Raw genomic sequence first — 14939 nt, 5'->3', positions numbered from 1 at the left:
GTAGTGTAGAGACATGCTGCAGCAATGGAAGGGTTTTTTCCATTGTGATAGTTACTCCACATCCTAGGGTGGTGGTAACTAGGTTGACAGAAGGATTCTTCTGTTGACCAACTGGTAACCTGTGCCCTGGCATAGACATCTTAACTACGTCTCCCAGGTGTGAATTTTAGTGGCATAGGTAGGTCAACCTAAGTTTTAGGTGTAGACCAGGCCTAGTGCATGGTAGATTCACATCCCATCTTGCTGTAAACTAAGTGTTTGTGTAAACAAGCCTGAAGAGTTGAAGTTCACAGTACACGTCACTGGAGAAAACAATTTATTCTAAAATTTGCAACACAGCCTGAAATATGACATCTGTTACTGATATTATGATGATTTGATCAATGCAACTTTTAATAAAAAAGGCATCTCCACTAATCTAAGGTGCTATTATTAAATGGCCTGAACCTTGCCTCTGTAGTAGTAATAAAAGACAGTAACAAATCTTAGTCAACAGGAATACTTCAAAAGCCTTAGAGTAGGAAGTTCCTTTTTTTTCCCCTATAAAAAGAAACTTAAGCAAATTCTTGTGGGCCAGCTGTTTGTTTTTGCTGCGCTAAGTTTATAGTTTTAGAAAAACTTTAATGACATAGTCATGATTCAAATGATATTTCTTATTTCAGAAATATAAAGTGATGAGTGGTGAGCTGAAAATGGGAGGATGTTTATTTTCAGTTTGAGGAGATAATACTACAGCAGGCTTTAATTTATGCCTTGAAAGAGGTTTCATTTGTAATTTAAACGATCATTTTCATAGATATTTTCAGAACATTTCCTAAACCTATTTTTACATGTACACTGTTTGAGTTGTTTTCGTTTCAAATTTAGTGAAGAACTTAAGGGTGAAAGCAAAACAACGTTTAAGATACAGTGAAAGAAGAAATGGAGGGGATAAGGAAAAACTAATTTATTGAGTTGGTGTAAAATTACATTTGAGCCACATCTCATCAAAGATCTTTTTCTCTTGTTTCTTGTGCCTGAATTTGTGGTGGTTTCATGGCGAAAAAGAAGCCTGTAAAGACCATGTGTGGGGAAATGCAATCTGCGAGTTAGTGGAATTGCTTCCTGTTTGTCTTGAGGTATATTGTTGAAGGAGATTGACATATTATTTGTAGATTAAATAGGCAGAGGAAGGAAGAGAGGATTATTTTATTCTCATGTGCAATTAATAATAGAGATCCACTATCGGCAGATATGGGATTTATATCAGACAATCATTCATTTTCTATTCTGGATCTGAGACATTTCAACAGTTTTAGTTTGTGTTTTACTTCAGACACAATATAGTTTCAGGGACTTAGTTTGTTCAAACCAATCGGACTTTTTGTTCTGTATGTTTCTTTCTTTTCTGATTCCTCTCCTAGCCGCACCCTCACAATAAAGCCATGAAATTACAATTCATTGTCTGGAATTTTCCCTACAATATGATAAGGTGAACATAAATTAAACATATTAAATGTTTTAAACCTTTCCCCCAAACAAAACAAATCCTACAAGATTCATTTGATGTTTTTTATTTATTTATTCATTTATTTATTTATTTATTTTGAATTCCAGATCTAATTTTTGGCTGCATGCACAAGGAGAGTGACAGACATTAATATAGACTATATGCTTCCATGATCTGATGAGGATTTATTCATATTTTTCTGTTAACATCTTTTAAAATACTGAAAATGCCAGTGTGATATTATAAGAATTCACTTGTTTTTGTTTGAATACTCATCCCTATCAGTGTCTTCAGGTTCTCCTCTTCTTCACCATGCCCATTTCCACCATATGTGTGTGTACATGCATACACTCGTGTGCGTGCTGCTACCAGTCTTCCGACCAAGGAAGACTGGATTGAATGGGTCCCGGTCCGTTCTGTTTCCAACAAGCAGACAGGCTAGTAGTAAGTGGCACAAAGTACCTCCTGACGCTGGGCTGAGAATACAAGATTTACAGTGCTGTTGATTTGAGGAGGTGAGATCAAACACCACTTTCATAGATGGCTGTGACAGACATTACTAGTCAATGGTCAGGTTGCCATGCATTTTGGAGATTTGAATAAAATGACTAGTTTTAGGCCCCAAATTTAGTTATTTAGAATCATAGAATCTCAAGGTTGGAAGGGACCTCAGGAGGTCAGCTAGTCCAACCCTCTGCTCAAAGCAGGACCAATCCTCAGACAGATTTTTACCCCAGTTCCCTAAATGGCCCGCTCAAGGATTGAACTCACAACCCTGGGTTTAGCCGGCCAATGCTCAAACCACTGAGCTATCCCTTCTCCCTTTTACATGTTTTAAATGTTTGTATGGTTTTACAAAATAATACGAGAGAGGTGTTGTTTTGTAATTGCAGTGGAAACAACTCTGTGCATGTGTTTTTTGTGAAAATATTTCCTGGCAGTGTTGGGAATGTTAAGACAGCAAAATTGTGCTAATGCATGCGAACCTAAAAATGGTACTGACTGATCTGTTTTCATTGCACAAGCAAAGTGAAGTCCAAAAAAGGAAACAGCCTAGACAGTGAAAATAAATTATAATAATAATTTATTGGTGCATAACTGCTGTTAAGCTTAAAAATGGGTTTTTAATTTCACTGAAGTAAAAAAGCTGCTCACATCTGGAACTGTGCAGTGTGTTACCTACGCACCTTCTCCAAACAGTGGAAAAACTTATTAAAGGAGTATAAGTTCCTTCTCCTTTTAATCTGTTAACAGCTTTACTTTTCTAGGCAGCCTTTATACGAAAAAGCATTAATAAGATGATCCATTATTCTAGATCAGATAAGAATAAGTATATACAGATTGGACTTGCCTACACAATCATGCTATTGAGTGTTCATGTACACATACCTTTCCAGGGGGGGAAATATTGTAGTTAGGCTTTAGTAGCCACAACAAGTGCTTTATCAATGTAACGGAGAGGAAGAAAGGGAACTGAGAAATTGGGAAATATGGAGAAGAGCAAGACAGAGGGACAAATTTAATTTTTCTAACCATTAATTTTTTTTCTTAATTGCAAAGTTATTTTTTGTTGCAAGATCATAAGTAGGTCACAATGTATGCATAGACTTAATGGTGACAGACCATAAAATAAGAATGAATTGGAAAATCAGCCCTTCCTGATAAGTCTCAAATTCAGGGTTCGTTGTGCTCTGCTCCTGATGTTTTGTACCACAAACAACTAAAGCCAGACACTGAAGAGGTCACACCTGATCTTTTCTAGAGGCATTTTCTTCTGTTATGGCCTGACCCATCTCCCACTGAAATCAGTGGAAAGATTCCCATCTACTTCAATGAGAGCTGGATCAGGCTCTCAGTGCTGTGAAAATCTCAGAGGCTGGTATAGAAAAAGGATCTTTAAATATAGCTGCAGGAAAAATGTAGGTAACATAAGAAATGTGATGGGGTGTTCTTTGTATTTTCCAGAGCATCTTCTTGATTTATTACGTATTTAGCAATTGCTATATACTTTGCAGTTTACTTAATTGACTTCCTATTGAAGGTTGTATCAGTCACGATTGTTTACAGGCAATTAAACCTGTAAGTCACATGATCTATAGTTCAGTTTCACTCCTTGAAGTTTTAAGCAGAGACAGATGTTTTCTATAGCACAGGAAATGCAGACTCTTTCATTATATTTTTAAGGGCCAATCGTGCAGTCCTAGATGTTTGTCTTTGCAGAGTAAGTTGTCTTAGATGATGTCTGAGGGGTATTTGACTTCCTGTATTCTTGAAATCTCTATATATGATTTTGGATTTTTAACAGCTGTTTCAGTTTGTAGAAGCTTTACCGTTCATTTTGTATTAAGTACTCTGAAAATGTAGATTTTCATTGAATACTTATAACCATTTCCTGTGATTTTTATATCTAGTAGTTGCTGCTACAAATTTAGAACATTAAGCTAAAACATGATTGGGAAGGAAGGAAATGGTTTATATCATGTTTATATGCATAGGATGCATCCATCATTACAGATATAAAAAATTCATGAAAATATATGGACATAATTATGCTGTACATAAAAACAATCAAAGGGTCCATCCATATCTAGGTATTAACTGGACTGTTCGTTGATGGAATGTAAATCTGGAAAATTTAAAATAGGGAGAGCAAGCACAGTGCAGGATAACAATCCAAGTATAAAGAATGAATAATACTACTAGGGCTTGCCAGATTTTATTTTAATCAAGAAGAAAAAACGAAAATGAAAACAAAATGGTTAACATTCAATGGCAGTCTGAGAACTAAGTATCAAAGCTCTAATTCTTACCGACGCATGTTTGCTGGTGGAAGAACAGGAAAAATATTATTTTAGCTCCTGCCCTGTCCCTGCCCTTAATTGCTGGCTCCTGCCCTCTCTCTACTTCCTCTCCCACTGGGTTTTCAGATTGTACTGTTCCCCTCCCCCTGTTCAGACACCCGACGCGGGCATCTAGATCCTTCCCACCAAGGGTTCCTGAACATTTGAAGAAGTGGAAGGGGAATAGGGGCAAGGCCAAAGTGGAGGTGGAATTAAAATACTACTTAAATATCCTGCAGAATATAACTGTCATGTAAATAACCAGAATACAAAATGTAGCCAAATTATAATATTTAAGGTATAATTCTAGTACAAACAAATGAAAAAAATAAGGACAACTTTAGTTCTAAACATTGGGACTGCATTTTATTTTTGCATTTCATGTATTGTACTTCACTTGCATTTATCATTTTAGTGCCTGTACTCCACTATTAATACTGCACTATTTAATATTAACACTGCACTATTATTATTATTTGTTATTGAACTGTAACTTGTAGTTCTGTAACATTAGAATTGAATCATCTTTGTTTCTATATAATGCATATTTTAACAATTGTAACCCTAAACTGTAAATCTCCATGGAAAAAGTCATTTTCAAAATAAGTAAGAATAACAACAAACAACTTTGAAGGGAAGTAAACATGTCTTCACCTAAGAGTTACCATATAAAATGATTTTTCTAATATTTTATAATAATAAAAATATATTTTTAGAAAACCTGACAAACATCATCAACAGGCTGTAGCAGATAGAAGCAATATGGTAGCTATTAAGCAAATTTGATCAAGCAATTACATGGTTATCTAGGATTGCAGTGAATATCTAGGAATGCATCTGATCCAATCTCATAGTGCATCTTGGCCTTTAGCAGTACAATCCTGTTTTTCTCACAGCGCATATGTTTCTTTGTTTAAAAAGCAGGGGACATGTCCCTCCTGTTTTTAAAAGTGCAGGGGCCCGGTGCTTGTGCTCCCCACCCTGTCATCTGCCTAAGCCTAGATATTAAATGCACATTAATTTAAAAGGGTTAGATTTTGATACTCTTATTCATGTTGAATAGTACCTAATTTCACTTCAGTGAGACTACTTGTGTAGTAAGGTGCTACCCAACAGGATTAAGAGTATTAGAACCTTCTCCTAAAGGAATCATTCTTAACTGGAGGGAGGATAAGCGTTGCTGAGCCTTTCCCAGAACAAATCAGAAAATTGTTGGAAAAGATTACAATGAGTTGGTGTAAGAGGAAATCAGAAGTTGAGGTGGCTTTGTTTGTGGATATATGCGTATGGAATTCCGAGGACAAGAGCAACTGAACAAAAAGCACTCTTCAGAACAATAACTTGAGGGTGCTCCATGCTACAACCATATCCTAGGTCATTAATGGGAAGTCTCACAAGACCTCTGTCCATTCAGAGCCCTGGTCTACACCAGTGGTTCTCAAACTAGGGTTGTCGCTTGTTCAGGGAAAGCCGCTGGCGTGCCAGGCTAGTTTGTTTACCTGCTGCATCCGCGAGTTCGGCTGATTGCTGCTCCCACTGGCCGTGGTTCATGCTCCAGGCCAATGGGGACTGCAGGAAGTGGCGTGGGCCGAGGGACATGCTGACCGCCCTTCCTGCAGGCCCCATTGGCCTGAAGCAGCGAACCGTGGCCAGTGGGAGCTGCAGTCGGCCGACCCTGCAGACGCAGCAGGCAAACAAACCGGCCTGGCCTGCCAGGGGCTTTCCTTGAACAAGTGGCAGCCCTAGTTTGAGAACCACTGGTCTGCACTACAGTTAGGTTGACATAAGGCAGCTTATGTTGACCTAACTATGTCAGTGTCCATACTACAGATTTCCTCCCACCGCTGTAAGTATCCTACTACATTGACATAACTCCACCTCCATGAGAGGCGTAGGGCTTATGTCGGTGTATTAAGGCAATGCAGTGTCCATGAAGATGCTGTCTGTCTTACATCAGCTGTTGGATGTCATCCTTGACAATTTCAGGCTTCACCATGAAGCTGTGAAATTGATAAAGTCTTCCCTGCTCACAGCTGGGCTCCTGTCCGCTACCTGGGCTGCCTGTTTGGAGCCGGGCTGCCCCCGGGCTCCATGCAGGAAGCCCGGCTACACTGAGGCTCCTGCCTACCCACTCCCTGCTGAGGCCTAGATGGACTGCCCCGCTCCCAGTGGGGAGGTGAGAGCCCGGGCGGCTGCCATGATCCCGGCGGGGAGAGGGGAATGGAGAGCAGGAGGGTGGGGAACCTGTGGGGAGCTGAGAGCCTGGGTTCTGAGCTCCCGACCTGCCCCTCTTAGATCAGTGGAAGTGCTCCTAGTGAGGCTGCATATCACTGACTGAAAGGAGGGTAATGTGGACATGAACCACCGCAGAGTATAAGTTGACCTAATATAGATCAACTTAAGTTTTTAATGTAGACATGCCTTACGGGGTAAAGGATGGTTTTTTAATGGAGGCTCAAACTAAATGGTACTTTCTAAGATAATTTTTTTTAAAGAAACTATTCACGGTTTGTCCAAATGGGATACTTTCATTATATGAATAATACATATATTGTATGTGCAGTACTGTATACACAATCATGTTAATTGGTTAAAATATAACACAGTACTGTTTCTAATTTTCATTGGCATTTTTGCTTTTATTTTGATACAGCAAATTTGTGCCAAGACGGTTCCCTAATATAATTATTAGAAGAGCCTGATGAATCATTGATTTCTCTGGATAAATATTAAATTAAATGGTAAAATTGACCTTAGTCATGCAACTATGATATTCTACCAAAACCGAGGCTTTGAAATCCATCCGGTCAGGACGGTGGCTTGCCGCTGGAGAATCTGTGGCAGTGAATGACAAGTTTCTTTTGTTGTTGAAAAGAGCACTAGGTTAGAGCTGTCTGTTTAATCCTAGATTCAGTTTTCTCCTGAACAGGGGCGGCTCTGTTTTTTGCCACCCCAAGCGTGGCAGTCCAGGCAGTCTTTGGTGGCATGCCTGCGGGCGGTCCGCTGGTGACGCGGATTCGGCAGTGTTTCCTGCAAGTGATCTGACGGTCCTGCGCCTTCGGCATCCTCTGCCGAATTGCCACCGAAGCCGTGGAACTGGCTGACCTCCCGCAGAAATGCCACCAAAGGCCGCCTGACTCCCACCCTCACGGCGACTGGCACGCTGCCCCTCCTCCCCCCCACAGCTTGCTGCCCCAGGCACGTGCTTGCTGCGCTGGTGCCTGGAGCCACCCCTGCTCCTGAATCATCTTATGTAGCGACAACTTGTGGTGATAGTGCAAGGGCACAATGTAAAGGGAGGCCACGTGACTGCCCCACGTGTTGCCTCTGGGAGGATCCTTCCATCCCCACCTGCTTGAGCCAGGGCAGCCAATCCTGCTCGTTCCTGGGGGACTGGGGCCACAGCAGTGAGGAGCACATGCCTCTGGGCTAGGCAAACTTACAGCACCAGTGTCTCTCTGGAGTTCCTCTGCCCTCACAGACATCTTAGCAGAGGGAGGGGCATGAGCAGTGCCCCTACTTCCCGCTAAGCAGAGGGACCCTGCTCTCAGCACCTTCCTCAGCCACGCTCTGGCCCGGTGCCACTGCGTTCTCCTTGCCAGTGTTACCTGCTGGGCGTGGAGGGCTCTGTCCTTCTCCTGCTGTGCCTCCCCCATCTAGGGTGACCAGATGTCCTGATTTTATAGGGACAGTCCTGATTTTGGGGGGATTTTTCTTATATAGGCACCTATTATCCCCCACCCCATCCTGATATTTTTTTACACTTGCTATCTGGTCACCCTACCCCCAGCACGTTTCTGGCGGGCTCGGCCCCTGTCCCTGGTAGTCAGGCCCAGGTGGGGAGCAGAGAGGACAGGATGGAGCCGCTTCTTATGCCAGCTGAGGGTGGCGGCTTTGCCTTCCTGCCTCTGGGCAGCATGCTGCATGGTGACTGCCTGCGAGAGCCCTGCTGAGAAGGCAGCAGCAGCCCATCTAGGGGCAAAACGAGCTGGAAGTGCCGGGGGAGAGGTGCAGCAGGAGAAGGAGAACAGAGCAAGCCCTGCAGCACTCGCAGAAATCAGAGGTGGATGGAAGTGGCACTTGACCCTGCATGCCCCACTACATGTTGCTTCTGACCTTATTCCTGGGATTACTGCAACTTTTGCGTTGTTGTTGTTTATGTGATGTAATAGTTTCTCCCTGAGATTGTATTTTAGGTCAACACAGCAGATTTATCTTCCTTTGTGGTTTACACAGGCTAGTGAAAATGCAAAACACCTAATCTTGTTGCTGGGCTTTCCTAGTCTGAAATGTTAACATTACTCTTTAGGTGAATTGCAGCTATGTGTATATTCCAGAGCCACTCTTTTTACAAACTATTTTGACTAATATTGATGAGGAACTTTCTAAAATGTTTGGAAAAATTACTGTTTCTATAAAGGTATTATGTGGGGTGGGTGGGAGATAAGCCTTGGTACACATGCAATTTACTGCATGACATCTGCCATATTTACTCAGTCTCCTATTCAGATCAGTCTTTTAAGACTTTATTTTTACCCTGCTGGATCACTTGCAGCTTAGGAAAAATAAGAGGTACTCATTCTACCTCATGCATCTGTCTAGAATCATTAATGATAGTGAATTAGTACTTATTTTTGTCTGGCTGCTGATTAGAAAGAGAGAACAAAGGGTTCATTTTCAGAAATTATATTGACCTTTTGCAGCTGAGAACTTTAATGTGCTCGTTTTAATTAGTAGATGTATTTACATATGAAGAAAGTGGGGGAGGAGCAAACACTCCCTGTAGTGCAGTGAATCAGTGTAAGGAATTCATCACTCTCACATGACACAAGACTAGTTTGTTTCACTATGTGGTTGGCACTGTTGGTCAAGGGATTCTGTGCAGGCATGCTGCATGACTGTGTCTCTGCTGTAGCTGCTGGTGCTTTTGGTAACATGGTTGACCTGCCAGGTCTTCATATTTCCAAACCCTTCTCCAGGGTCTGTGGGGAAACTCCCCTAGCTGAGGCAGAGGAGCCTCTCTGACTGGCTGCTTTTCCACATTCTCCTGCCAACAGGTGAATTGGCAACCTAGTCCCTCACAATGTGTAGCAGCCAGGGCTCCTTTCTACTTATGCTGGGCAAGTACGGGTTGGAGTGCTTCTGCAGTACTCCAGTCCAGGGAACTCTAAGACAACTGGGAGCAGCTGCAGTATTGTCAACTAAAAATATGAGTCAGAGGCATATCCATACTGTCTCTGAAACTCTTGACACTGCTACTACCCTGCTCCTAGCCCAGGAGAGCAATCTATCCTATTGCTGCTGCCCCCTGGGCCTAGGTTTGAATGGGGGAGGATCCTGCCCATTCCCTCTCTGGGCTGGGATATTTTTGTTAATTTTAGATGATAGTTCTGTCTACATTCTTCTCTTCTCTCTCTCTCTGCAGCATTATACTATTTGCGGAAGGCATCCATCAACACTGAGAGCTGGCCCGTTGTGATCAGGTATGCCACCTCCCAGAGCACTTTCTTGTGGCCTGGGGTGGCTCTGCAGTGCCCTATCTGTTTCCTCAGGCTTTTCCGACTCCTCCAGGGATTCATGTGATTCAGCCGTCTGGCTGGGTCGCTTTCAGAATTCAGCCCTCTTTTGGGTTAACGAGTCCAAAAGAAGTACAAACAAACCAAAAGTTATTTAATCTTGTTTGGGCTTCTTCAGCCTACATTCAGGGCGCTATTTACATCTCTCTGTTGCTTTTCGACTCGAGGGGCCCGCAGATAAACACCTTCTCCTGGCCCTCCCCTGGTTTCTCAGGGTTCCTGCTCTCTGCAGCTTGCAGGAACCTTCTGAAAACTCCCTCCAGCTCTTCTGTGCTCCTCTGATCTTCTCTCTTCCCCAGAAGACTTGTTTGGGTCATATGTCCCACCAGTCACATTCCTTTTGATCTTCCCCATCTGGGAGGCAAACTGATTGCATCACAGGTGGCGCTGGGCCCATTTCCCCTTAATGGGCCAGCCGGGCCAGCCACCCCATGCCACCAATCACTGCAAAAACATAACCCCTGTGAACATACTTTTGTTGAACTTGATAAATCCACGCCTAAAATAATGGCAGCTTTGTAGGCTATGTAGTCTCTTGTTCTAAGTAAAATGTCTCCTGGTCAGTACAGGATTTCGTGTAAATGTAGTTGTCATTTTCTCAGCATAAAGCTTACTTTCTTTAAAGGCTGCCAAGAGAATATTCTATTTTTTTTTCCCCTATACTTCTAAAAGTTGCACTTGCCTAAAGACACATTTTCAGGTAAGTAATCAGCTGTGCTTAATTTTGTGGCAAGTCTATTTTAATCATCAAAAGGTGACAAAGATGACAGACTTGGCATGATAGAGTTGAACTGTGCAGTACCATGAAAAATTCTCCTCTGAAGTGTTTGTTAATTAGTTTGTTCTAACTGACTGGTTTCATCTTGTCTTTTTATCACTTAAAAGTTTAGAGTTTTATTCTGGGGAATTGGACAGAAAATGCCACATTTTAGAAGCTTTAAGAGATCTCACAAAATCTCCTTTAGTGGCCATGTGTGAGCCTTCATGGTGTGGGAAATGGGCCATGTTTTGAATGCTGAATCCGACCCTTAATATGATAAATATATTCCAGAGGACTTAACACTGATGCTCCACTGTATGATCTCTTTCTAAAATATGGAATGTCACTTCCACCATTTATTGTACGTTAACAGTGGAGCTTGTCTTTTGCTTTTGAGGATGAGGGAGGGAAGAGGAATACTAATTTCCTAAGTCTCTCACATCTATTCATATAAATGATACTGGAGACACACTGGGACTTTGGCACAAATTTAGTGATTAGTTTAGACTTCAGGCTCAACACCAGCTGTTCTCGATGCTGCCCCCAGGAGAATAGCAGGGTATTCTATAGAAGTTATCCAATGGGTCATGTCTCATTAGGATTAGTTTTAGGCTATTTTGAAACAGTAAGTCTGACCCGTTTGACACAAAAATTACTATACATTGAGGGTTATACAAGAAAAGGGCAAATCTTCACTCATGCTTTATTCTCTGGATCCACTGGGATTGAATCAGATGCTTGTACCTCATGTGTCCGATGTTGTCATTCATTTTCAGGAAATAGGACACCACTGATTGAGACCTGAACACAAAATTGCTGCTAATATTGTGGTGTTCTTTTTTCCCACCCCCAAGCCTTTATGTTGCTAGCCAACAAAGGCCCAAGGGACCTGTGCTGAACCAAAAAGGGGAGGAAAGACTCCAAAACCTACTGAAGGGGAAAGCAGCAGCTCTGTGGCATATTCCCTCTTCCTATGTTCAGCACCTTTCTCCCCAGGAGCTAAAGAAAGCTGCTTTGTGACAGCTCCTGATGGTCAGGGCTCAGTTGAGGGGGAAGAGAGTGAAAGCATGTCAGGAAGAGGCCAGGGCTGGAGAGCAGCCACTTTGTACAATGTCTCTCTCAAAACAAGCTGAATTTAATCTGAGTTTCCTGGCAGAAGTTAGTGCTGTTTTGGTACTGTGTATCCTGCTGCTCCTTGCAGAAGGGAAAGGAGTCTATGGGTGTTGCAGGACAACAGCTTCAGAGAGCTGTATTGCCATTTAGTTCAGGTGGTTGGTGATGGAGCATCACAGAAGCTTCAGGCTTTGTGGGACTGGAGCTCCTTTCCCCCATGAACGTCTGGGGGGTATTGGGGCTGTGCCATCTGCGGGCCACAATCCACAGATCGAAACATACTGCGGAAACTCCATGAAGTGGCACTCCCAGCATTACTTGAATCTCCTTTTTCTTCCTGTTGGTATACTCTGGCCTCAGGTGCCAATTAGTGTCTGTCTACATATGCGGCTGTTTCCCAAGTTAAGCTTTCGTTCTCTTTTTTTTTGTTTGTGCTAGGTTTTCAGAAGGCAAATATTCTGACTATATTTGTCTAAATCATTGCATAAGAAACAAATGTCCCTGAAAAATTATTTTTAAATAAGTCTTCATTTTAAAGACACTCCAGCTGTTTTACAACCAAAGCCTGGCAATTCTGAAAAGTCCCATTGCTGCAATCAGTGACAGCAAGATATTTCACGAGACCATTTTAAAGGTTATAACACAATGTTTCAGGAACCAAAGGCCAGTAGCTGCAGGGATGAATGAACCACTGCCACATCCAGATGCTACATTCCAAGCATTGGTTTTCTATAACTGAGCTACCATATAATGGGAACAATTTACTGGGATCATGGGGGATTTGCTTACCTATGTATTAGCCCTTTGCAGCCGCTATAGCAAAATATTTAGCAGCTTCTAAGATATAGTTCAGACCAGCAGTTCCCAATCTATGGCCCGTGGAGAGACGGCTGGTCACATGGCTTTCCTCTGTTTTCTATATTGCATTAAAAGAGGCTAACATACATTGAATACTTTGCTCATGTTACTTTCAAATGTGAGCAATTTTTGTTTTAACCACAAAGATACTACCTGCCTATGAATGAGAGGGGAGGTGGTATCTATGGGGCAGTCTCTCTATTGAGAAACATTCCATGCTAGGAAAAGAGTTTTGGAACTCCTGGTTTAGAACCTTATGGAATCCTCCATCATCCACTGACTTGTTGATCAAACTCCAACTTTTAATCATGCCAGAAGCTGTTTGTTTCCCTCTAAAACTTGCAAACCGAATGGCAAGACTCAGTTCGGACCCTTTCCCAAACTGAAACCTGCAGGACTCGCACAGCTGTAATTGCAGCACAGCTCTTTGGTTGGCCTTGTCATTGGCAGAGTCCTTCTCACTGTGAATGAGAACAAATAAGTGCTGTGAAGACTTTAGCCCCATTCGAAAAAATAACAATCTTGGAGGAGTGGACAGTTTCACTGAGTGAAAAAAGTAGATTTCCCATGACACTTGGCAAATATTGGACTCTCCCCCAAAATTGCCATTATTATAAAGTTTTTTGGATTTGTCTCCTCCCATCTCCCTGTTTGTCTAGCTGTTCCAACTTAACCTCCCCTTTGCCCTTCTCCCTGTACCATTCCAGAGTCTTATCCAAAGCACTTCATAGTCCTATGCTGCCTGCTTTTTCCTTGTCTACCTATCTACCTACCTATTTGTTCTTCCCCATCCCAAGTGTGTCTGTTCTCTACTAATCTTGCCTAGTTTCTTTTCAGCCCTTCTCTTGTATCCTCCTCTCTTGCCCTTCTGTTTGCTCTTCTTTACCATCTGCTTTCTCCCTTCATGTCACTCTCCTATTGCCATATTAGCATCGTACCAATCACTCTTCTCTTCCACAACACAGCTAAGCAATTCCTGCCCAGCACCTGTTCTCTCAAGCAATTTGCTTTCCTGTCTCTACAATTCCTTTTTAAACTACGCGGCCACTACTACGCCCCACCATTCCACTAACCTCCCTCCTCTTCCTCAGGAATACTGTAACCGCCTCCCTGCCAAGACCGCTTTTTAGATCCAACTGTCCTCTGCCTTCAGGCTTGCTTTCTTGGTGTATTAACCAGGAATCCCACTGCTTAGACTACCTCCTTGCTAATAACATTGGCCTCTTGCCTGACTGATAGACTTGATTCTCAAGCTCTGACCTCTTCTCCTGTTCTGCCTGTCATTTTTCAGAAAAATCCCATAGCTAATTATCAGATCATTTACCTCAGTTTATATCTTATCTTATTCTGAGCCCTTCTTTCACCAGCCGGCCTGACTGGCTAGTATCTAGGCTGCCTTAGCACATAAACTTATTCCTCAGGGTTTCATCACCTCTCTTAGGCCACGTCCACACTACAGAGTAAAATCGAAATTAATAAAATCGATTTTATAAAACAGGTTTTATAAAATCGATTTTACGCATCCACACTAGGGCACATTACTTCGGTGGTGTGCGTCCATGGTCCCAGGCTACCATCGATTTCCGGAGCGGTGCACTCTGGGTAGCTCAGTAAAAGAATGGGACCAATAACTTCGATTTCCGTCCACACTAACCCTAAATCGATATAGTAATATCGATTTTAGGGTTACTCCTTTCGTTTAGCTGGAGTACAGAAATCGATTTTAAGACCCCTTAAAATCGATTTTAAGTGCCTTGTAGTGTGGACGGGTACAGCGTTAAATCGATTTAACACTGTTTAAATCGATTTAACGCTGTAGTGTGGACCTGGCCTTAAATGGAGATTACAGCACATGTACCCTCTGATTCTCTCTTGGACGTTTTTTGTTAATTCTATTTAATAGTTCTCCAACCCAGACCAAGGGAGTGTATGGCAGATTGCATTCAAAATTCTGAATTATAAAGTCTCAGACCTTTATAGAATTTTAAAAGGTAATGTTACTTGTTTATGTTCTAAGTGCTCTTCTGGGCCTGATCAATGTGGGCATTCCGCATTTGAAGGGAGAATAGATTTTTCTGGCTTTACTTTTCAGTTTCCTTTTTAATGTATTTCCATTTTTGCTGAAACATTTTTAATGACAAACTCTTACAAAAGAAGTGCATATTTTTCTTTTTCTTTTTCCTTTTTTTAACACCTATATTGCAGATTGTTACTAGGTATTGATTTGGCACATCTGGCTAATAGGTTTGAATAGGCTTTTAAAGAAGTATCATCAAACTTATTAAACTCAAAATGTGGCCCTA

At 42.0% G+C, this 14939-nt stretch overlaps 1 protein-coding gene across 17 annotated transcripts in view; it reads left to right on the top strand.

Annotated features, from left to right (window-relative positions):
• Window positions 1-14939, top strand: part of INPP4A (inositol polyphosphate-4-phosphatase type I A) — a 195295-nt gene that overhangs the window by 31552 nt on the left and 148804 nt on the right. The window contains exon 1 of one of the 17 annotated variants that reach the window (XM_050931486.1): window positions 9763-9812. The exons of the other annotated variants lie outside the window; for them this stretch is intronic. The gene's annotated coding sequence lies outside the window, so the exon portion shown is untranslated. Of the gene's footprint in view, window positions 1-9762; window positions 9813-14939 lie in introns of those variants that run through there. 17 annotated transcript variants of the gene reach the window in all.

Source organism: Gopherus flavomarginatus, chromosome 1 (assembly GCF_025201925.1).
Source record: "Gopherus flavomarginatus isolate rGopFla2 chromosome 1, rGopFla2.mat.asm, whole genome shotgun sequence".
Classification (NCBI taxonomy): Eukaryota; Metazoa; Chordata; order Testudines; family Testudinidae; genus Gopherus; species Gopherus flavomarginatus.
The sequence above is the reverse complement of the archived record's forward strand: the minus strand, read 5'-3'. Positions and strand labels throughout refer to the sequence as shown.